A 25,524-nucleotide genomic window follows, 5' to 3' on the forward strand; every position below is an offset into this window, starting at 1 on the left:
TATGAAACACAGTGAAGGGTGGCTTAACTGAAAGTGCCTGTAACTCACTCACTCTGCGAGCGGAAGTAACCGCAACCAAAAACACAGTTTTCAGAGTTAACGGTCTCAAAGGGCAAGAAAGTAAAGGCTCAAACAGAGCATCCATAAGAAACTTAAGAACAAGGTTCAAATCCCAACCGGCACCAGAAAAGGTGACGGAGGGAACACATTTGTGAGCCCTTTCAAAAACTGAGAAATTAAAGGAATCTTAAAATAGGAAGATTCTTCAGACGAGCGCTTAAATATGGACAGCGCCGCCAGGTAACCTTTAATGTAACCACTTGCAAGCACCTGTGGGCCAAGGAAAGCAAAAAAAGAACCATGGGAATGTCACATTCCAAAGGATCCACAGTCTTAACTCTGCACCAGTCGCAGAACTTTCTCCAACGGCAACGGTACAGAGACTTTGTTGCCGGCCGCCTTGCCGAGAGCAACACCTCCATCACGTCTTCAGGGAGGTCCCAATCCTTATACCTCAACCTTTCAGAAGCCAAGCGTGAAGGTTGAGGGATCTGACCTCTGGATAGAGAACCTGACCCCCCCCTCCCCTGATAGCAGATCGTCTCGGTAGGGAAGACGATGTGGAGGGCAGATGGACAAGTCGAGAAGGTCCGGGTACCACGTCCTCCGGGCCCACGCTGGAGCAATGAGGATCATCCGGGAACCGAACCTCCGCAGTACTTGCGGGATGATGGGGACTGGAGGAAACGCATACAGCAGTGGAATGACCACTCCTCCACGAACGCGTCTCCTAAGGCTCCTTTTGGAGGAAATTCCTCTGAGCAGAACCTTCCGCACTTCCGGTTGACACTGGAGGCGAAGAGATCTACTTGAGGGGTCCCCCAAAGGGCGAGGATCTCCAGGAGAATCTCCTGAGCCAGCTCCCACTCGTGAGAGATCGTGCTCTGCCTGCTCAGAGCGTACGCCGTCTCAACGTCTCCGGCCAGATGAACAGCCGATATCGAAACTTCCTGCTGCATGGCCCAGAACTCGAGCTGCAATGCCTCCCTGCACAGAGGAAGTGACCCTGCCCCCCCCCTTTTTGTTGAGGTAGTGCATGGCCACCGTGTTGTCTGTTATAATCAGGACACTCTTTCCTCGCACAGTCGGCAGAAAAGCCTTCAGGGCAAGCCTGACAGCCCTCAGATCCAACAGATTGATATGGAGTCTGGACTCCGACGGAGACCAACGACCGCTGACTGTCAACTCGTTGGCATGAGCTCCCCATCCCGTGAGGGATGCATCCGTCACGATCGTCACCTCCGGCCATGGCAGCCAAAATGGGGCCCCCTTCATCAGATTGCCTTTAACGGCCCACCACAGAAGGTCCTGGGCGACCGAAGGCGGCACCTGAACAGGGTCCGACAGCCTGCCGGAGGACTGAGACCACTGGAGCTTGAGTGCCCACTGCAAAGATCTCATCCGCAGACGAGCCTCCGGCACCAGAAGAATGCAGGATGCCATGAGGCCGAGCAGTCTCAAAAACCGGGTCGCTGGGAGATTCTGGGCAAGTTGAAACTTGTGCACCATCTGCTGAATGTGAAGAGCCCTCAACTGGGGAGGAAAACACTGCCCCAGGGATGTGTCGAGCACTGCTCCGATGTACTGGAGCCGCTGCGTCGGTGTGAAATGAGACTTCTTTAAATTGAGGGAGAAGCCCAGCTTGTGAAGAGAGTGGCAGGTGACGGACAGATGACTTGCTCGGGAGAGCTCCCCCTGATCAATCGTCCAGATAGGGGTAGACGTGAATCCCCCTTTCCTGAGATGCGCTACCACCACCATGAGCTTGGTGAAAACCCTTGGGGCGGAGGTCAATCCAAACGGCAGGACCCGAAACTGAAAGTGCGAGTCGCCAACTGCGAACCTCCGGTACTTCTTGTGCTTGGGATGGATCGGCACATGGAAGTAAGCGTCCTGGAGGTCGAGAGACACCAACTAGTCCTGAAGTTGAAGGGCCTGGAGGACTTGAGAGAGAGTAACCATCTTGAACTTGTCCTTCCTGAGGAGTTTGTTCAAACCGCGCAAGTCCACGATGGGTCTAAATCCCTGGTCCTTCTTCAAAATCAAAAAATAAGGGGAATACCATCCCTTGTTCCTCTCTGCTACAGGCACCATCCTCTCTGCTACAGGCACCAGTTCTATGGCGCCTTTCTCCAGCAGGACTTGAATTTCCTGCGCAAGTAGCGGATCCGGACTCTTCAAAGAGGTGGATTGTCGTGAGGCCTCTGCCGAAAGGGAAGGCAGTAGCCGTGGGTTATGATCTCCAGAACCCACACATCTGAAGTAATGGCTTGCCACTCTATAAGATGCTGCGCCAGCCTTCCCCCAACCGACGAACCTTGGGACCTGGGCTCATGACTGAGTGGTAGCGGCTGCGGCGTTGCCTGAGGGCAAAGAGGCAACTGCCCGAGCGGCCTTGGCACTTCGAGTACCCTTGTTTCCACCTCTGGCACTGTTACGGTGGCCTCTATGACTGCTAGTTCCTCTCGCTTTACTGAAGGACGAGTAATAGCGAAAGGAACCTCCCCTCCATTTCTGTCCCCTAGGACGAAAAGGCGGATATTGTCGAACTGCAGCGCCCAACGACTAGGCTGCAGCTTTGGAGGTCTGCAACCTCTCAAGGCTCTCGTCAGCCTTGCTGCCAAAAAAGTGTTCACCGTCAAAGGGCATGTTGAGGAGCCGGGACTGCACATCAGGAGCGAACCCAGACTTCCACAACCACGCAAACCTGCGTATTACGGTGCTCGCCGCCATGGACCGGCTGACACAATCTGCCATGTCCAAACCCGACTGAACAGCCTCACACATGTCATCCTTGCTATCCTGAACCATAGCAAGGAAACCATCCCGTTCGTCCCCTTCAGGAATATATTCAGCCGCTAATGCAACACAGTTCTACAGAGTGTGTGTGAAACGAGACAAGGCACATATGGAGTTGGCTGCCTGAAGCACCATACCCCCTGAAGAAAACACTTTCTTCGCCCAGCCGTCAAACGTTTGTCGTCCCTATCCGGAGGGATGGTAGGATACGACGCCTGCTTTGCCGGGGCCGTAGCCACCTGCACCACCAAACTCTCCGGAGTGGTGTGCCTAGACAAGTAGCAGGGTATTTTCATGACAAAGACTTGCCCACTGCCGGGAGACTCTCCGGAGCAGTCCAAGCCGCCGCCACCACCCTTCTCTGCAGAGCCATATGAAACGGCAATACCGGGTCAGTGGGGGGACCAAGATCAAGGATGTCCGTGAGATCATCCTGAACAAACTCCCCTGGGAGAGCCGACCAACCCAAGTACTCGGTGACCCGAGACATAAGGCGCCGATATGAAGAATCAGCATGAGTGCCAGGCTCCGGCCTACAAAACTCCACCTCCGGAGGGGTGTCCAGTCCACTGGCATCATGCAGTGACTGCCTCAGGTCATCAAACTGGCTATGGCCCGAGATAAGCTCATCTGGTACCGGAACCGGAACCAAGCCGTCATCAGAGCCTTCATCACCCTCTGAAATGTACTCCAGGCGGTGAGAGAAAGACATCTGGTGACCAAAGCTGTGCCTGACCTTAGCCAGAGCCTTTCTAGGGGCTAACCCCGTGCCATGGGGCCCCTCCGACACCACCGCCTCGAAAGGCGTTGAGGGCGCCGAAGGAGTCGGCGTCGACAGAAACGGCATCGAGCGAATCGGCGTCGGTTGCAGCGCCGCCAGCATCAACGGCGTCGACACAGGCCTCGAAGCCGGAGCGGGTCTCTCGACGACCTAGGCGCCGACAGCATCAACGACCCCCTTGGAGGCGGAGCCTCGAGAGAAATCGACGACCTCAGCGCCACAGGCGTCGACGTCTTCTTTGAAGACGGCACAGGATCACGCGGTCTCGAGCGCGTCGAGGACCAGGACCTGGAACGGGCATGGCAAGAACGGCTACCCTTGTCCGAGCAGGACCTCTCCCAAGAGCCGTGCCGACCACCCGAGCCCGAAGGCGTACGAGCGGTGTCTCTCGACCGGTGCCGACCGACCCCACTCGGAGGCGCGGACGGACTGGTGCCCTGCGATTCAAGAATCGCTAGCATCTGCTTCCCAAAGGAAGCCCATTCCTCCGGTGTCGCTTGCATGGAGGGATAAGCGACCCGCCAACGGGTGGAGTCCTCGGAAGAGGACGCGGAAGGCGACCGATACCGGCGCTTCCGGGAATGCCTCAAAGAGGCAGAGGAGTGGCGAGAACGACTCCTAGAAGGAGATCCACTGGACTTCCGACGACGATGCGGAGAGTCGCCTCTCGAGTCATCCGTCGAAAGCCCCGCAGACCTCGACTTCCGGGGCTTAGACACCAGACCTACCGACAAGCTTCTTCTATCACACAAGGCCTTTGCTGTTAGCAACTGGCAGTCAACACAGTCGTCCGTATCGTGGGCCTCCCCGATGCACCAGAAGCAGGCGTTGTGCGAGTCCGTGACCGACATCTTGGACCCACAGTCCCCGCATTTCTTGAAGCCGGACGCGGGGTTGAAGACGAAGTAGACATCGCCACGAACAGGTCTTCACAAAAAAATCGAACAGGTTCAATGAACCGAGAAGAAAACAGCAAACTCCAAAGAGTCGAGGCGTACCGAGATTCATGAAGCGAACACGTTCGCGGAAAAAACGGAACTGAGGCTATGGGTGTCGTGCGTCCTACTTATCACATCGGGTGACGTCGGCTGTCGGAGGAGGTCAGAGGGGACGGCGCATCAACGTCATCGTCGCAGGAGCCGAAGATTTTCCAAAGCAGCACAGCTGTGGACATTACCTGTCATAGATATGGAATACGTCGGAGGACCCATTCCCCTCGAAAGGTCCCATAGATGCCTTCACGAGCCTAAGTCCAGGGGAAGATGGTGAAGGGACGCCACAGGAAACTCACGAATGGCCAACTTCGCGCTGAAGGAAACATGGACACTTGCATGACAGCACTACAAGCCGGAATCTCAGCGGTAAACAAGTTGGATGAGGAACAAGTTACTTACCTGTAACTGTTGTTCTCCAGCATGGGTCTGGCATAGATTCACATGCTCATGAATCCTCGGTAAAGAAAAAAATCAGTTTCACTTCTGAACCCGTCTTTCTCCTAACAACCAATCACTGGTCTCTGGATCATACTACCCCCAGACAATGACTGCCTTGTACCCCCAAGCCCCTCCTCTGGCAGCCATCTTCTGATTTGGTAGTACGTAAAGTGGCAGTAGGACCAAGAGAAGAGGGGTAGGCGGGAGAGTTTGCATGTGAATCCATGCTGGAGAACAACAGTTACAGATAAGTAACTTGTTCCTTCTCCAGCATGGGGTCTGGCATGGATTCACATGCTCATGAATAAAGAATACATAGTAGTACACATGCACAACCACAGGAGGTGGCAAGGCTCAACATAAGCATCTCTAACCTCCTCACCCGGCTCACCTTCAAGCGAACAGGTTGAGCATGAATGCTTGGCCGACTCTGGAGTCCTCCATGAAAGCCCTGTCGACGCAGTAGAACTTCATGAAGGTGTGCGTCGACCTCCACGTAGCAGCCCTGCAGATGTCAAGCAGGGGCACACCAGACAGGAACAGCATAGTTGCAGCGATCGCTCTGGTCGAGTGGGCTCTCGGAGGGCTAGGCAACGGTCGGTTTGCCAACCGGTGACGAAGGGTGATGCAGCCGGAGAGCCACCTTGAAATGGAAGCGTTGGAGAGGGCCTTCTCATGGTTCACAGGACCAAAGTTCACAAAAAGTTGTGACGTCTTCCGGAAGCTATTTTTGGGGTGCACATAGAACTTCAGCGCACTGAACACATCCAGCGAGTGCGAAGTCCTCTCAACCGGCGACAAAGGTGTCGGGAAGAATACAGGCAACGCCAAGGGCTCGTGTAGATGAAAGTCCGACAGGACTTTGGGCATGAAGGAGGGGTGTGTCCGTAGCACTACCCTCTTCTCAAATAAGGTGGCCACCAGAAGAACAAGTTACTTACCAACTGGTAACGTTCTTTCGACTGGATGTTCCGCCAACGTATTCCACATCTTTGACATGTAATGTCCACAGCTGTGCTGCTACGGATTATTTTTTTGGCAGAGGGCATCCTGCATTGATTGCGTCGGGTCCATGTCCCTCGAAGGCCTCCGTCGAGGGTGAGGTCACCTGATGTTATAAATAGGACGCACGGCACCCGTAGCCTCAGTTTATGTTTTTTCTTCCATAACACGTAACATGCTCGTACACAATGACTGCTTGACTGCACATAGCCTTGCGGGAACGCAAGTTGCAATAGCATAGGAAATTATTCAGAGGGGCAGGCGGGGAGGGCGATGTGGAATACGTTGTAGGAACATCCAGTCAAAAGAACGTTATCAGTTGGTAAGCAACTTGTTCTTCGAATAGATTGTGTCCTGTAACGCATTCCACATCATTGCAGTAACAGTGAATGGAGGAGGGAGAAGAATTTAGAATACCCAATCAGATGGCAGAATAAAGCACCGCTTTACCAAAGGCCATATCCTGACCATGGAGCTTATCCAGGGAGTAATGTTTGACAAAGGTGTGAATGGAATACCACATTGCTGCGTCACAAATTTTCTTATAAGAACCCCCGCTGCAGGGCTGTGGATGTAGCCACGCCCCTAGTGGAGTGAGCTCTCAACCCCTCCGGAGGGTCCTTGCTCGCCAATCTGTAACATTCAGTAATGGTGAGGATAATCCAACTGGACAAGGTCTGCCTGGCCGAAAGCAACACCTCCATTACGTCATCCAGGAGGTCCCAATCCTTATAGCTCAGCCTTTCAGAAACCAATCGCGATGTTTGAGAGTCTTGACTCCCCCGCCCCCTCGCAAGAGAGAAGATCCTCTCTGTGGGGAAGCCGGCATGGAGGACAGATGGACATTTCTAGAAGATCTGGGTAGCATGCTCTCCTGGTCCAATCCAGAACAATGTGGATCATGAGGGATCCGAACCTCCGCAACTTCCTAACCTGAGGAATGACGGGTACCGGAGGAAATACATACAGTAGTGGGAATGACCAATCCACGACGAACAAGTCCCCCAAGGCTCCTCTCGGAGGAAATTCCCTTGAGCAAAATCTCTCACACCTCCGGTTGGCACCGGTCGCAAACAGATCCACTTGAGGGGTTCCCCAAAAGGCTAAGAACTCCAGGACTTCCTGAACCAACTCCCACTCATGGGAGACTGTGCTCTGCCTGCTCACAGCATCTGCCGCTGCATTCTCCTCTCCAGCCAGATGAACTGCCGAGAGTGACATTCTTTGCTGTATCGCCCAGAATCAGACCTGCATGGGCTCTCTGCACAGCGGGAGGGACCCTAACCCCCCTTTTTTGTTGAGGTAATGCATGGTCACTGTGTTGTCCATCATCAGGACACTCTTCCCCCGCACAGATGGCAGAAAAGCCTTCAGGGCCAACCTGATGGCCCTCAGTTCCAACAGGTTGATGTGGAGTTTGGACTCAGACTGAGAACAAACAACGCTGGCGGTCAGATCATTGGCATGAGCTCCCCATCCTGTGAGGGAAGCGTCCGTCACCACCGTCCCCTTCGGCCACAGTTGCCAAAACTGCTCCCCTATCAGATTCCCTTTGCTGGCCCACCACAGAAGATCCCGCGAGACAGAGGGGAATCTGAACGGGATCAGACATCTTGCCTGAGAATTGCAACCACTGCATCTTGAGAACCCATTGAAGGGATCTCATCCTCAATCTGGCCTCTGGCACCAGAAAAAAGCAGGATGCCATGAGGCCAAGCAACCTTAAGAATTTGAAAGCCGGAAGACTCTGGGCACGTTCAAATTTGTTGACCATCTTGAGCCCTCACCTTGGGAGACTAGCACTTCCCCCAAGGACGTGTCCAACGCAGCCCCAATGTACTGGAGCTGTTGGGATGGTGTCAAGTGCGACTTCTTGAAATAGAGGGAGAAGCCCAGCTTGGGGAGGGAGGGGCAGGTGAGGCTGAGGTGATCCAACGCTTGCTCAGGAGAACTCACACGGATCATCCAGTCGTCCAGGTAGTGGTAGACATAAATCCCGCTGCCCCTCGCCTGAGATACGCTGCCACTACATCCATCAGCTTGGTGAAGACCATCAGGGCGGAGGTCAATCCGAATGGCAGGACCCAAAACAAAGTGCGAGCTGCAAGGCGCAAACCTCAGGTACTTTCTGTGCGTTGGATGAATCGGCACATGAAATTAAGCATCCTGTAGGTCCAGTGACACCAACCAATCATGAAGTCGAAGGGCCTGGATGACCGGAGAAAGAGTGACCATCTTGAACTTGTCCTTACTGAGGAGCTTGTTCAACCAACGCAAATCCAAGATGGGTCTCAATCCCCAGTCTTTCTTTGGAATCAAAATATATGGGAATACCATCCCTTGTTACTCTTCGCTACAGGCACCAGTTCTATAGTGCCATTTTCCAGCAGGGTCAAGATTTCCTGCACCAGGAGCGGATTTGGAAACTTCAAAGAGAGTGGATTGTCATGAGGCCACTTTAGGAAGGGAAGGCAGTAGCCACGCATCCGAAGTAATAGCTCGCCATTCTTCGAGATGAGGAGACAGTCTGCCCCCAACCGACAAACAATGGAACATCGCCTCATAGCTGTTTTGGAGCAGCTGCGGCAGCGCCTGAAGGCAAAGAGGCAGCTGCCTGCGCGGCTTTGGCACCCCTATTTCCCCGACCACCACAAGTACTTTTACAGTGACCCCTTTGATTGGCAGCTCCTCTCATCCTACCAAAAGAGGAGTAGTAACAAAAGGAACCTCCTCTCCACTGCTGTCCCCTAGGACGAAAAGGCAGAGGTTGACGCACAGCTGCGCTCAAAGATTAAGCAGCAGCTTTTGAGGTCTTCAACCTCTTAAAGCTCTCGTCAGCCTTGCTGCCAAACAAATGAGGGCCATCAAAGGGCATGTTCAGAAGACAGGTCTGTACATCCGAAGCAAAACCTGACTTCCGCAACCATGCAAGCCTGCGTATAACGGTGCTCACAGTAATGGACCAGCTAACACTGTCGGCCGTGTCCAACCCCAACTGAATTGATTCACACATGGCATCCTTGCCAGGAACCCACCCCCTCTCCCCCCGGGAATATGCTCAGCCGCTAGAGACAATTCCACCGAGTGTGTGAAAATCTTGCCAGGGCACAAGTGGAGTTGGCCGACTTCAGCGACATACTCCTTGCAGAAGCATTTGTCGTCCCTCTCAGGAGGGATGGTAGGGTACGCCGCCTGCCTCGAGGTGTCCATAGCCGCCTGAACCACCAAGCTCTCGGATGTGGGGTGTGCGGTTAGGTAGCTGGGGTCACTACTGGAAGGGCTGTATTTTTTATTTAACGACTTGTTAACCGCCGGAAGAGACTCTGGGGTCTGCCAAGCAGCCATCACCCTTTTTTTCAAAGTCAAATTAAACAGCAACACTGGGTCAGTGGACGGACCTTGATCCAAAATATCACTAAGGTCATCCTGAACAAATGCCACTGGAGGACTGGACCAACCAAGATACTTAGTAACTCTGGCCATCAATCTCCTATAGGAGGATTCCGCATGAGCCACAGGCTCAGGCCTGCCAAACTCCACCTCAGCAGAGGTGTCCGGGCCACTGGTATCGTGCAATGACTGAAGTAACTCCGCCAATTGACAGTCTGCGGAAAAGACAGGAGCCTCATCAGGCTCAACAGGTTCAAACTCCAAATCCGACCTCTCCTCATAGATGATATCCAGAGAATGAAAGAACTCCTGCCTAGGAACAAGAGTGGGCCTGGAGTGGACAAGAGGCTGCCCAGTATTGGATTTAGTCTTTCTTGGAGGATCCACAGTACCAGGGATCTCCACCGGCAAACTCCGGCCAAATGGCCTGCTTCAGCGTCGACAATGGCGCTGACGGCTCAGAGGGCTGGAGTGAAGGCAAAGCACCGACAGCCGTACTCTACGTACACAGCGCCAACGGAGTCGACGCCGACCTCAAGCACTTACCAGACTTCTGCTGTTTTGTCTGGGACGAAGACCGAGACCTGGACCCAGCACGTCTCTGGCGATTAACCAGAGCCTTGTCCAAACGGGGCCTCGACGGTTCCAGATGTTTATCGCGCTGAGGACCAGGGCCCGAAGGCGCACGAGCATCGGACCGAGACTGTTCCCTGCCAGATTTTTCCGAAAGCGCGGTCGGAACTGTGCCTTGGGATTGGAAAATTGCCAGCATTTGCTCTCTGAAGGCCGTCCATTCCTCAGAAGTCGAGGTATTAGTGGGACAAGCCACTTTCCTCACGGCGCCATCATCTGACGAATATGAGGAAGGCGACCGGTGACGCTGCTTCCAGGAGTGCCGAGATGAGGACAACGAGTGGCGGGACCCACTCCGGGACTGAAATACCCCGGTACTCCTTCCGACTATGAGAGTCGCCCCTCGAATCGTCAGTGGCAACACCCACAGCTTTTTCGGGACTTACTAGGTTTTTTATAAACCTGACCTACCTGTAACTTCCCCTTACATTCCCGCAAGGCCTAAGCAGTCAACGACTGGCACTGCGAGCAGTCGTCAGTATCATGACTCTCACTCAGACACCAAAAATGCGGTGCAGGTCCGTAATCAACATGTTGGCCTTACAGTCCCTGCAAGTCTTAAAGCCAGACTGCAGAATCGAAGGGGTAGATGAAGATATTTTCACGAAGACACGAGGCGCGCCGAGTTCTCGAAGCAAACACGTTTGTGGAAAAAACGGAACGGAGGCTATGGGCGCCGTGTGTCCTATTTATAACATCCGGTAACGTCGCCTTCGATGGAGACCTTTGAGGGACATCGACTCGACACCATCGACGCAGGACGCCCTCTGGCAAAAAATTTCTGAAGCATCACAGCTGTGGACATGACGTGGTCAAAGATGTGGAATATGTTGGAGGACACCATCCATTCGAAAATAACCTTTTGGGATGACCGAAAGACACTATACCCTCAGGTGACTTCAATAGTTAGGGTGCTGGGGACATTAATATATCACTGTTGCATTTAGAATATTCTTAGGAAGTAGGTCAAAGGAAAAGATTATTAGAACAGAACAAGAGATCACACAAATATTCTGAAGCAGGTAAGCAATTTTGGTAACCCCCAATGCAAAGTTAGTTAACCCCTTCCTGGGAGGAAGACAACACAATAAGCAGAAGAGAGAAGAGTCATTCAGCAAGGCCAGCCAATGTTAAGTTAGCAAAAGTCAAGGTGAACTGAAGCACTTATTGCAGGTAAGTAAAAGTCTTGCACAATGCTCTGGAAGTCTTTGTAGAATAAGAAGAAACCTAAGTAGGGCCACAAGCTGATTAGGCTTGTGAGGTAAAGAAGCTGTTAGGAACTCTACAGATGCAACCAAGACAAGTCTCCAACAAGGACAAGTGAGGTACCACAAAAGAGGTAATTTCTCTTAGACTATACAGTACCTTTAGGTTGAAGACAAGTTCAGCAGGTGGCTTCTGTTCCTATGCAGCTCTGCAGATCCTGGTGTTCCTGGGCCTCAGTCTTGGGGACAAGAGGGAGGACTCCTGCAATGCAATGGGACGGACACCGACCGCAACTGGCAATCGTCAAACAATTGGCACTTCAGTGTTTCACCACCTCGCGTCTACCGCAAATCGCGCCACCGCAGACTCTTGGCTGTCGAGATGGGCTTTCCTTGCATCTGGGCTCCAGCACTTATTTGAGGTGGCTCAGGCTCAGTCAGTCTGCTTCCTGGGAGTCCTGGGATGTCCAGGTGGCTCACTTTGGAGTCGATTGGTCCCACCAACTCAAGAGCGAATTCGTCCTTGCAGGGCTTCTCGGTCGATACGAATTTGGACTTTCTGCACAGCAGCAGGGCTTCACCGGGCAAGCCAACGGTCCAGGAGTTGCAGCAGGCATCCTCTTCAAGTTCTTCTTCGGATTCCTTAGTCCAGTAGTTGACTCTGCCTTCCAAGCCAAAAAGCCTTGCCTTTTATGGAGGTTTCTCCCATTCATTGTCAGTCACCCAGCAGCCAGCCGGCCAATCACCTAGGAATACATTTCTGTCTCATAGGAGACTAAGCACAGCGAGTTTCGGGCACCACTTGTGAATCCCCACCAAAGACAAAACGAACAAAGGGACCAAAGCAGGTTTGACGCGATAAGAGTAAATCTCAAGAAGGACCTTTCCACAATGAAATGGCATAAAAAGAAGACCGGGGCCATTGTGACAAAAATGGCACCCTTGGGTGCTTTACTGCAGTTGCGAACGCAGCCCGTGGTATATGCACACCACAGTAGTTAAAAGTAAACCACTGCCACCAGTCATTCACCAAGTAAAGGTTAACAGAACATGTTACATGAGAAGCTAGACAAAGGGGATACTAAGTAACCCCTCCAGCACCCTATTGTAATATAGTGTGTGCTGGGTCTAGAAAGTTACAAGTGTAAGTAAAATCAATTTCACTTCACTGCTCTTGGAAACAGTAGTTTATTCAAGAGAAGGTATTTAAACCTTGGGGAAATCTGAAAAACATTTTGCCACTGCACTGAAGGTGCTGTGTGACACAATGGAAAAGATGATGCCTATGGAATTTGTTAGACGCCACAACCAAAAGAAACAGAGGTTAAATCAGAACAAAAATACGAGAGAGGTAAAAAGGGTCTCACCCTCTCCAGGTATAAAATTCAAGTCCTCAAAATCATGCAAAGTTGCTGGGGGTCTCTATGGTAGAGAGAAATTAGCACATTTTGGAGAATTCTCCCCAACACCGGCCATAACATACTGACATATCATTTTGTGAACATTATCACACACTATTTTGTAGCATATCGGTAAGGATTGGCAATCGGTTTATTTAGTATAGGCTCTTTTTATTTGACTAGACTACTAGGACTGTATTATTATTTGATGGTCGAAGTTTGCTCCCATCTTAGATTTAGCTTTAGATTAGGTGTTAATCTACCCATTTTACAGTTTAATAAACACCCCTGAACTGTGATCACTTGTATCTGTCTTACTTTGATACCATGCCTTCCTTAAAGCACAGCTCCTTAAGGCCAGTGTTGCTGGGGACCCTTAGCGTGCTCCTTTGAGATTCTTTTCTTTATCCTAGAGCAACTACAGTTATAGTATCTCTGAAAGCTTTGTAGTGTGAGAGATTGGCACACACCATCTTATAAGGAGTGGCAAAGGGATACCTAGTATCCCCCTTGTCTCAGCTCCTGTGACTTTTTAGTCACAGACAATCTCCTAGTTATGGCTGGTGGCAGTGGACGTATTCTAACAACTTGTGTAATTTTTCTAACGCAGGCTATGTCCATAGCCTCGGTAGTGCACAATAAGAGCACCCAAATGCCAACTTGTGGCCTCCTTTCTTTTTTCACCATTACTAGCGTGGTTGTTCTTTATTATCCCTTCTTCTACCATTCTGGGAGGGGTCCGCCTCTGTGTTTTGCCTTTGGGCCACGCTTTGGTGTCCCCGCCTAGGCTTCAGTGTCTGGGCAGGCAGGAAGTAGGGAAGGAGTTTTCCACCTCCCTGTCCGTCTGCCAAAGGGCCTGAATACAACCAGCTCCCACTTGGGGTCTGGCTGTCCTAACCGGACAGCCAAACGCCCCTTTCTGTAAATTGCTGAGGAGTGTGTGCAGGAATGGTATAAAAGGTGAGGCTCCAGGAGTGAAAAGGAATTAGAGCTGAAGTAACCGAAGAAGACAACTAGAGACACCTGCAGACCCTTTGCAACACCGTGAAGCAACCAGTGCTGTCCTGATTACCTTTGCCGTGCGACAGAGGAACTCTGAAGAGGACTCCTTCCCTTTGACTGGTGGGAACAACCAGTCCCAAGATGAAATTTGTTTTGAGCCATCTCCCGAGGTACTGTTTCTTTCCAGAGGTGCGGAACCCTAATACCAGGAGACCTGCTGCCCATTTTGAAAGCATTGTTGTGGGAAGGCCCGAATCCGTCCAAATCTTTGCTGAGCCCTCAAAGAAACTCCAGAGATCCGATCCAACTCGCACAGACACCCTCAGCAGAGTGTGGGACTTTAAGAAGCAAAGAAGATTGGTGCAGCAGAAAAGGACCCAAAACCGCAGTGACCCAAGAAGTTGAGGAAAGCCGTGCCAGAGGTCCTCCCTCGAGACTGCTGCAGAGATATCCCGTACATTGTCCTGCCTTTCGTCATCAGAATAAGGAATCCGAAGGTCGGGTCCAGAGCTGCAACATCACAGCATCCACCACAAACGTTTTCTTCAAACCTAAAAAGGTACTGTGGGGAAAATGGTATCGCTTGAAAGAAAAACTGAAATCGGGCGATTGGATAGGCACGATTGATGATATGCGAAAAACCAAAAGATCAGCCTCTTTGACAGTGCTGGATAAACGCTTATCATTTGTGCCGGCCTATTTAAGGAAGTCCCCTAACCCTCCGTTTAGATCTTCTTTCCTGAGATTTCGCTTAAACCTACTCCCTACTCTAGAAATACTAGCTACTAGAGATAAGGAAGGGGGGACTATCAATCTGTGACAGGTGCCCTAAGTAGCGAAGTCCAGACTGTTAAGCATCTATTATCCAATTGTCTTGGGACCTGGTGTATCATGGACAGACACTTTAGTAGATTTGTTCATGACGAGTCTCATCTTAATACCAATGAGATTTGGGCAAGATTATCTTCTGGTAATGAGATGGCTCTTTCGATTGAGGTGGGAAGATGTCTAAGGGAATTAGTAATAGATTCAATTGTTAGCGTTGATTTCAATTTAATTTATTTTTCTCCCTTTTTTCCTTTTTTCTTTTCTCACTTTCTTTTCTTTCTTGATTTTTAATGATGTATGTTTTGTTCATTGTGATATTTAGAGTATGTATAGTAATGGATGATTTTTATCTGTTTTATCTTTGTGTACTGTATGTTGAAATGTGTTAAGTCAAATTTTGGCTATTGCACAATAAATGAATTTTTTAAAAAAAGGTATCGCTTGTCCGATTCCAGAAAGTCACTCCAGTGCATTGGAGTGCACATAGAGGTGTCCAGGGCAACCCCCTTTTACCTCGGACCCAAGCTGATTGCATGTGTCCCTTTAGCGCGTCCTTTAACAGGGTCTACAATGTTGGTTAAGCCTTCTTGTATCTTCCTTCCCAGAGACTAGAAAGTATCCACAGGAACCTTTGGCCTCTGCTGCTTTTCAAGACTTTAAGCCTCTCAGAACTGTCTTTTAGCTAGGGTTGCGTATTGGACTTTATAAGACGTGCTGTGCACGGAAGGGTCACCACTGACCAAAAAGGGTGGCTGGATTTCTTTTTTTCTGCCGTTTCTCTTTAGCTTGTCCCTTCTTCATCCATTGGCCGTGCTGGGTGGGGGAGGTCCTGGTTTGACTTTTGTCTTCAGCAAGAATCCTGCGGGATGCCAGCCCAGGCACTAGTGTGTCTGAGGACAGGAAGCAGGGGAGGAGTTTGAAAACTCTGCTGTTAGTAGTCTTCTGGTTTGCCTACCTGGAGCCAGCTCCAACTGGAGGGCTGGCTGTCCTAAAGGGATAGCCACTAGCATCAAAGGAGGAAACCCGGTAGCTCACTGTGCAACAACCGTTGGCAGTGTCTACTCTGCCTATATCCGGGAGGATTAAAGCAAATCTAATAGAAGACAGAGCTGGTAAAACAGGTGCAAAACTCAAAACATCTAACAAGGAAAAAGGGACCAGACGGTATTAAAACATTATAGCACAGTTTTAATAATAAGTAGGATAATTAAAAAAGTAGGATAACTAAAAAGCATGATTAGATTCATTGGTCCACAATACATTACTATTCAGTAAACATAGGAATACGTGATTGGCAATGAATGCTAATTCGAACAAATTCATGAAATAACAAGGTACATCTAGGACAATCTGTTAAGTACCAAATTCCATTTTGAATCTAATATCATATTTCTCACTTCTCGGTTTACAATCCAGAGAGCTGTCTCGACATGCTTCTGTTCACAAACCACAATTAACGAACATTCATCAGGAGAAAAACAACAATTTACAACGAAAACCAAGTTCCTATAGAGTCACAGACTTGATCTGGGTCAATCTCAGAGCACCTTCATGGTGCTCGTGGGGGCTCTCAACTTATATAGGTAAGTTGGTATAGGTGAAAGGATCAGTCCTGGATAGTAGGTCAGCACACCAAAATTTAGTATCTATGTTGGTTCACGGCGAAACTCCACCAAGAAAGCCAGCTGATAGTATCTAAATGACACTCCATGTCCTCACCGGGGTCCTGCCGTTTAATCAGTCACCGCGTATGTGGGGTAGAAGAATAACCAAGTGGGAGGAAAATCCACAGCCGTTTTCAATGTTTCTAAGCAGAAATCAATCCAAAAATGCCCGGGATAGCGATTGCAGCAAATGTCCGTACTGCTGTGATTCGCAGACCTTTGGCGAAAAATGCTGATTGTAAACAGAGAAGTGAGAAACAGGATATTAGATTCCAAATGGAATTTGGTACTTAACAGGTTGTCCTAGATGTAACTTGTTATTTCATGAATTTGCTCGAATTAGCATTCATTGCCAATCACGTATTCCTATGTTTTCTGAATAGTTATGTATTGTGAACCAATGAATATAATTATGCTTTTTAATTATCCTACTTATTAAAACTGTTGCTATAATTGTTTAATACCGTCTGGTCCCCTTTTCCTTGTAGATGTTTTGAGTTTTTCACCCGTTTTACCAGCTCTGTCTTCTATTAGATTTGCTAAAAGGATAGCCACCACCCAGTTTGAATGGTGCATGGGTGTCGATTGGCTGGGTTCCTGCATAAAAGGCATGGATCCGGAGGCTGAAGACAAGCTGACCTCTGGAACAGAAGTCGACTAGGAAGAAGAACAGATGTCCGCAGCCACTTCTAGATAACCAGTGAATCTCTCTCAGTCACTGCAGCAGTCCAACACCTTCGTCCAAACGTCCCAAGAATTCCAAAGAGGACACTCGTCCCATGGACTGGTGGGACCAATCGGTCCTAAAACGACCTGCATTTTGAAATATCCCACAACAAGCTGTGACCTTCCTGGGCTGCAAACCGCCAATACCCTGGGACTTGCGACCATCGGAACAAAATCCTCCCAAAACTTTGGTGGACTCCGGACATCCAGAGGAAAGATTCTACTCCTTGAAGTCTCCTCACCACAGTGCTAGATGGAGAAAGCAAGGCAAAACAATCAGGCGACAACTGTTTTTCATCTAGTTCCCTGAAAAGGGCACCAAAAACACAGACCCGCAAGAAGAGACAAAGAGTCCTTTGATGGATGCCTTTTCCCTAGACTCTTGCTTTAAGATCCAATCTACTGTCCTTTCTTTCGTCGGCCTGACAAAGAATCCAGTGACTGGGTCTGCTGCTGCTGTACAGCAGAGGCATTCTGCTGCAACCTCTTCATAAGGTATTGCGTGACTCAATGTAAAACTTACCTAGAGTTTTTTTTTGCTGCTCCTGTGTTGCTGGAGTGCCGATTTGTGTGTTTGTGAGTTTGCCCCTACACGTTCACGCAGGCCTAACGCTTGTGAGGCTACAGGGAGACTTCTCTATAGTCCCTGAACATTTTTACCAACAAAGAAGTTACTTGTTACAGAAGACTTTGACAGGACATTTTTAACATTGTACAGCTGTGCTTACCTGTTTTGCCCTCCAAACTATCTGAGACACTCATAACTAGTTAGGGATTGACTCTTAAAGTTTTAGGCCTCTGCAGAATTATTGCCAAGTATTAACTTAACTTGTGTTGGTTTTGTTTCATTTACGTTGACCTGAAACAGATATGTTAAGTTATTACCAAAGTTACCTTACCTTTGAATTGTATACTGCAATTCTAAAAGCATTACCAAAGTGATTTACTTCGTGTGAATAATGCATTGGTTTTCCTAATGTTGTTGTTTGTTATATTACTTACCTTTGAACTTTGCCTTTGTGTATATATATTAAAAAACATGTATTTGTATATAACTTAGTGCGTCTGTTTCTTTGTGTGTACCACCTTTAGCCCTGTTCTCCCTCTTAAGATAAGCCTGGCTGCTCAGCCATTGCTAGTAACAGAATGTATGTGGTTCAGGCCTATAATAAGAGTCAAAGCCCTATGTCCCAAGTGAGCGTCTTCTAAAGTCTTACCCAAGGTAAGTTAGATGCAATAAACTATGTGAACCAATCCCAAGAACAATATCCTAACTTGAGAAGTCCAGACCCTAAAATGAATAGGGCATTGTGCCCAAGAGTCAGAGTCCAACACAACGTTTCTCACCAGTAGGAGTTCTCTTGACTTTTTATTAAAAATATTTGTAAGGCGCATATACAACAAATGGTGTTTCAAGGCATGACATGGCAAAACCCAGGGTCGGTGGGGAGAAGGGGGTGTTAGCAAGGGAGAGGGAAGGAAGAAGAGAAAAGGAGGGTCTTGAGGAATAAGGAGATCCGGCTCAAGCCTGAGAGGGGCAGGGAGGCCATTCCAGGGGGAGGCTCCTGCGCAGGAGAGACATCTAGCCCCACCCTCCCCCTTCTCACTCTCTGCTGTCTGATCTGCAGAGTGTTGGAACTAGAAGACTGAAGGGCTCTAGCAGGGAGTTTAGGGAGAGAAAGTTGGATGTAGCGGGTCCCAGGCCCCACAATGCCTTGTGGATGATGCAGAGGGTCTTGAACTTGATCCTAGCAGCAACCAGGAGCCAGTGGAGAGATATTAGGGCTGGAGAGATGCAGTCCCAGGGCTTGAGGCCAAGGATATGTCATGCAGTCCTATTCTGGATTAGTTGAAAGGGGGTGGAGGGAGGATAAAGGAAGATACTGTTGCAGTAGTGCAAACTAGATGGACCAGAGCTCTGGAGACATTGAGTTTCTGGGGGAAGGTGAGGAGAGGGAGAATGCCTGTGAGGAGGTGCAGCTGATAGTGGGCCTTCTTGGCAAGGTCCGCGATACGATGACATAACGAGAGAGAGGAGTCAAAGATGACACCAAGGCTTTTTGCCTCACAAGCAGGTGAGAGGGGAAGGGACCCATAGATGGCAGCCAGGGGGTAGGAGGGAAGGAAGGAGCTGAGGTCCCAATGAGAAGGAAGTCGGACTTTCTGGCATTAAGGCAGAGATCATTGGCAGTACACCATGCCCGTACAACAGTCAGACAGTCAGGGATGAGAGAGTAGGAAGAGGAGGTGGTAGAGGAAAGCTTGACGGAGAGGTGGGTATTGTCTGCATAACACTGGAAATGAGGAGAGAAGGAGGCAACCAGGTGAGCCAGGGGGGCAAGTTAGATATTGAAGAGCCACGGCGAGAAAATAGAGCCGCAGGTGACGAATGTGACGGGAGAGAAAAGGGCTCAGTTGAACCTGGGAAAGTTGGTCAAAGAGGAAATAGGTCAGCCAGTCCAGCGCCAGGCCGGTAAAGCCTTAGGTGTCAGGGTGCCGATTTGTCAGGGTGGCATAATTGACCATGTCAAAGGCAAAGGAAAGATCCAGAAGGATAAGAACGGTTGGAATCGAGATTTGAGAGCAAATCATCATGGTTGTTCAGTAGAGCAGCTTCCGTACCTGTGGCTCCTCTGAAGCCAGAATGGTGGTCCTGAAGACAACCAACAGATTCAGTATGTTGGATCAGTTGGGAGATGGCCAGATCCTCCAGGAGTTTGCCCAGGAAAGGGGTAATGGAGACAGGGCGGTAGTTAGCAAGGCAGGAGGGGGTTCGGCAGAGAGCATTTTGAGGAGAGGATGGACAAGGGAGTGATTACAGAAATCGGCCAAGGCTGGCAGTGTTGTCATTGATAGTTCTGGAGGAGCAGGGGAGCACCTGTTTGGAGGAGACTTGTCTACAGACCTCATCCGGTGCTATGGGCGAGAAAGAGGAGAGCGGTGCCAAGGTAGGAGGGTAACAGGATGGTGAGTTTGCAGTGGTAATTCGTTTCAAACTAATTCAATGGTATAATGTTCTCTCTTCCAGAGCCATGGATAACGAAGGCGCAGGACACCAGGCCCAATGACCAAAGTATGTGGCGGGGAGACACTAGATAAAAGAAGGGACTTGTTCGCAATGTTAGCGTATGGAGAACAGGATGTGGCTGGCTGACACTCTGAGACTGAGACAGACACAGACACAGACACAGACACAGACTTTTTTTCTCTCTCCCCTCCCCCCCCCCCCTTTCGACGCAACTGATTTTCCCAGATGTCTCATCTGGGGGTCACTGGGGGCTTGAATTCATGCCGTTTGGAAGCAGTGAGAGGTGACCAGGAGTGGAGGATTCTTCCAGTTGAGTGGAAATGCAAGTTGCAACTCCTGACTGTGAGGAAATGCAGAACCCAATGATGCAGTCCTCTGAGTCACTTCACTGGATGGAGGGAAGGAGAGTTCCAGCAATGATCACTGTTTGCAGGCAACATTAGGCGTCCATCCTGTCACAGCATCTGCTCCACGACAGGCTCCTTGAAGGGGGAAAGCTCAATTCCCGGGAGAAGGTGGCTTGCGGCACAAACTGGTGACCATCAAAGTTCCAGACATATTGGAATGGCAACGGTTCTGATGAGGTAGCCCACGAGAGAGTTTGTCAGTCCACTGATGTTAGGAAAGATTTATTTTTGAGGGGAAATAAAGCAGGTTCAATAAACGTGTGTTGGTGATAGTTTCAAAGTTCCACAACAATTTTACCAGAAGTAAATGCTTACCCCTGACTCCCATTTTCGTGGATAGCTTGTGTGTCGCCTGGGGATACATTTTCCACCATTGATTCTGGTGAGCGGTGCCCAGGAGTTGCACGTTCAAGGATTCTTCCGAACAGGTGCAGTGCTAGATGCAATCTCTGCCGATGAAGAAATGAACGACCAACCGATGCTGGCCTCTTCAGGACGCTTCACAGGTTGAGGAAGGAGAGTTCCAAAGACAGTCTATGCACACATCCAACAACAGGCGTCCTTCCAGTTGCGGTCACAGAAGCTACTCCAGGACAGGATGCTGGGATGCTAACATTCGGGTAGAAGGCTACTTGCGACAAGAGCCGACAACCACTTAAGTTACGGGCTTGAACGCGTAACGACACTTCTGGCGTGGTAGCCCATGACAGAGCTAGATAGTCCAACGGGGTGTCCAGGAACACTTCCGAAGGCTCATATGGCGTGGAGACTAGGTGGTCCCACTAGTACAAGGGCTGAAGCACCGCTCAGGATCTTCAGAGATAAGGTAGACAAACAGGGCTGGCTACTGGAAGTGATGCTATACCAGGTCAGTAGTCTCTGGATCTTCAGCAGGATGCTCTTCTTTGAGGGATTCTTGGCTCAAACGATCTGAAGAAATGGCTGCAGTGGTGGTGCTTATGCAAAATCGGAGCTGGAATCAAGCTTAATCCCCCCCCAATTGAAACGATCTGCACCATTCAAACAGTCAGTTGTCCAATAAGGGACAACTACTGGTTTCTCAATTGCCCCACACCCTGACTTGCTGGCACCCAGGATGTGGAGTGGTAGCAGACAGTCCCACCCCCTTCCTGGCCCAAACACAAAGGCAACACTAGCCTGCGAAAGCAGCAGCTTTTCCGGGCAATTGCATGACGTTATAAGTGCATGCTTAGATTCACATGCTGTGCCTATAGTCCAACATCTAGTGGTAACTGCGGAGTATTGCATCTTGTCTTTCGAGCATCGAAAGGGGACGTCGGCATAGGCGTGTCTGTAACACTATCCCTAACGTGACGTGTAGTGTACCCAGAAATCCTCACGTGGCGAGGTCCCTCCGATTATATTTTTTCAGCCGTGAAGGAGCCTTATGACTATCGTGAGTGAGTACAGAAAAGAGAAAGCAGTAAGACGTCTATGTTCCTTTCACCCGAGCGGGGAGGCAGGGAGGGCGCATGTGAATCTAAGCAGATACAATCATCAGAAATGCTTTTACGGTAAGTAATGCACCTCTTCTGATGCTTGTTAATCTGCTTAGAATCACATGCTGTGCATAGACTAGCAAGCAGGACCCGGAGGTGGGTTATGTGAAGGAACAGTAGAGAAAAGATGTCTTAGTACTGCTTGTCCCACCTGAGAATCAGACCTAGAATGAGTATATAGTGAATAGTGTTTTGTAAAGGTGTGTACAGAACTCCAGGTTGCCGCTTTGCAAATGGACTCTAGATGAACATTTGCAATGAATGCTATGGAAGCCCCATTGCCCTGAGTAGAGTGTGCTCAAGGCTTGAAGGGCAGAGCTCTCTTGGGAAGGGTGTAGCAGAGTGTGATGCAATTGACAATCCACCTTGAGATGGCCAATTTAGAAACAGGATCCCCTTCTCTACCAGCTGCCACTGAAATTAAAAACTGGTTCCTTTTCCTTAGTGGTTTAGTTCTTTCCAGATAGCACATAACTGCCCTGCACACAACCAGCGTGTGTAGGTTTTTTTCTGCCCCGTTGGTGGGGTTCTGGAAGAATGTAGGTAGTTCTATAGACTGGTTCACATGGAACTTTGAAAGTGAATTTGGGCGTAAACCGTGGGCGAGTGCGCAGAACCACCTTAGCACTGTGAGTTGTGACAAACGGGTCTAGAATAGAAAGGGCCTTTAGTTCATCGACACTCTGTACAGAAGTGACTGCCACTAGGAAGGCGGTCTTGTAGGTGAGTGCTTTGAGGCTTGCCTTGTGCATAGGTTCGAAGGGAGACCCCATAAGTCTGGTTAACACCACATTTAGCACCCATCCGAGAGCCGGGTTGGAAATGGGAGGATACATTCTTTTAACTCCTTCCATAAAAGCTTTAATTACTGGGATCTTGCACCATGTTTTTACTGTGACGTAGTATAGGCTGAAAGTGCAGCTAAGTGGACCTTCAGGGAATTGAATACTAGACCCAAGTCCAGCAGGCGAGTCAGGTATAACACAATGTCTAGGAGAACATTCAATGGGATTGATGCCCTTGGGATTACACCACATGACAAAGAGTTTCCATTTATTGGATTAGCAATGTCTGGTGTTAGGTTTTCTTGCTTCTCTAAATAAATCCATGCATCTCTGAGGAAGCTAAAGACGTCCAAACTATGATTTCAGGAGCCAGGCCGCTACGTTGAGAGTTTGCGGGCATGGATGGAGTGTTTCCCCCTTGTCCTGAGACAACATGTTGTAGGGGCAAGACAATTTCATAGGAGGAAAGAGACATTTCCATTAGATGGGAGAACCAGGGTTGGCGTGCCAACAATGGGGCCACCAATATCATGCTAACTGGTTCCTGGTGCATCTTGTGCACAATCTTGTTGAGTATAGGAGTTTGGGGGAAAAGCATAAACAAATCTCCCTGACCATGTTATCCAGAGACCGTTCCCCTAGGTTTGGTTCTGAGGGTACCTGGGGGCATACACTAGGCATTGTGAGTTCTCCAGAGAACAATTCCATCTCTGGGAATCCCCATTCTGTGAAAACATTGGAGACAATGTCTTCGTATACTCGCCATTCGTACTCTGTGGGTAGTGGGAAGTCTCTGCTGAGCATGTCTGCCAGAAGATTGAGTTCCACTGGAACATGTTGAGACAATAGAAATATCCTGTGTTTGAGTGCCCACTTCCAAATGTTCTGAGATAGTTTGGACAGCCCTGGAGTGCCCCCTTGCTTGTTCAGGTAGTACATGGCTGTAGTGCTGTCTGTGCGGACCAGTGCTGTCTTTCCCTGTAGCTGCGCCTGAAAGGCCTTCAGTGCTTTGAACACTGCTAGTAGCTCCAACAGGTTTATGTGGTTGGAAGGTACCGCTGGGGGCCAAAACCTGTGCACCGTCTGTTGAAGGTGAGACCCCACCTCGTGAGGGATGCGTCCTTCGGGAGCCGGCTTATACTGTGGGGGTGGTGAAGGTTTTCCTCTTCAAGAGGTTTCCCCTCAACCACCACTACAGAGAGAGAATGAGGGCTTTCAAGGAGAACGAAGGCTGCTGAGACAACCACTAGATTGTCCCATTGTCCACTGGTCTGACACCGCTGGCTGTTGAGCCACTCTTGCATGGGGGGCATGCAGAAACGCACGTGAGGAACCAAGTAAATGCAGGACGCCATCATACCAAACAGTTGCATGGCCTTGCGTACCATCACATCGGGACTGGCTACATACTGTGGGATTTAAAACTGCATGTTTTGAACCCTTTCGTTGGAGGGGAAGACGAGACCCTCTTCTGTCTGAATAAGAGCCCCTAGAAACTGCTGGACTTGGCTGAGGTCGAGGCTGGATTTCTTCTTGTTTATGGAGAAGCCCAGACTGAATAAAAGGTCGACCGTCTTGAGTATTTGATAGGCATATTTCGTAGGAGTTCCCTGTTATGATCCAGTCGTTGAGGTAATGATAAACTGGGATGGATTGCCTGCACAGGTGAGCCGCAGCCACTGCCAGTACCTTTGTCAATACCCTTGGGGCTGAGGCAATGCCAAAGGGAAGGACTTTGAACTGATAGTGCTTGCCCTCTATCACGAACCTTAGGTACTCTGTGTGCCGGCAACATTGAAATATGAAAGTATGCATCTTTCATGTCCAATGTTGCCATGTAATCCCCATTCATGAGAAGAGGAATTACTTCTTGCAGCGTCACCATTCTAAACTTTTCAGGCTTTCAGGAAGTACACTGAATAAATACCCTTGTTTAACTGTAGAACGGGGACGACTGCGATAGCACCCTTTTCCTGCAGGATCTTAACCTCTTGTAGCAGGATCTCGAGGTCTTCTGGTGTCGGGCACCTGGATCTTGGAGGTCTGTACCAAGGTGGCCGCTGAACTCTACACAGTACCCGTGGGTGGCAGTCTTGAGCACCCACTGGTCCAATATGATCCCCTCCCATGCATGCAGGAAAGATGTTAAAACGTACCCGATCGGAGAGGCATGTGATGGGACCGGGATTTGAAAGTCATTTTTGACCAGAGGCCGGGAAGCCTCTATTGGTGGCAGTACGACACCTACCCTTTCCCTGACGTTGTCCTCTGGGAGGATATTTACAGGGGGCGTTAGATCCTTGTCCTGAAGACCAGTTGTTCCCTGAGCCATACTGATTATGTGGGGAACGTTGATATGACTGTTCGGGAAAGGAGCAGCAAGAACTTACCCCTCTTTGTTGAAAAGCTCTTTTGAGTAATTTGATTCAAAGATCTGACAGTCTTGTGTTACTTTTTGGTGGTCTCTAGCACCTTGTAAACCGCCTTCCCAAACAAATTGGAATCTTCCACTGGTTTGTTGATCAATGACGCTTGAGTCTCGGGTTTGAACCCAAAGTTCCTCAACCAGGCATAGCGCTTTAAAAGGGTACCTTGTGCCAGGGTACGACCAGCTGCATCAGCAGCATCCAAGGTATTCTTGAGTATGTTGTGATTGACTTCTTTGCCATCCGACACAATTGTTAGTAGGCGGGAGCGCACAGGTTCGGCGACCTCCTGCAGGCCTTCCTGCAGCAGGTTACATTGGACACCCGAAAAACTAGCCAAGAGCGTGGTATTATTGGCTATGCGTGTGGAGTAAGCAGCAGTGGTGATTTTTTTTTCCCAAAGCATATCACTTTTTACACTCTTTGTCTGGTGGC

General features: G+C 49.6%; 1 protein-coding gene across 2 annotated transcripts in view; it reads right to left on the bottom strand.

Annotated features, from left to right (window-relative positions):
* The window catches only part of EPRS1 (glutamyl-prolyl-tRNA synthetase 1), a 1,308,133-nt gene that overhangs the window by 1,052,943 nt on the left and 229,666 nt on the right, over positions 1-25,524 (bottom strand). The window lies entirely within an intron of this gene.

The sequence above is a fragment of the Ambystoma mexicanum genome, chromosome 4q (assembly GCF_040938575.1).
Source record: "Ambystoma mexicanum isolate Mex_15411 chromosome 4q, UKY_AmexF1_1, whole genome shotgun sequence".
In the NCBI taxonomy this organism is placed as follows: domain Eukaryota; kingdom Metazoa; phylum Chordata; class Amphibia; order Caudata; family Ambystomatidae; genus Ambystoma; species Ambystoma mexicanum.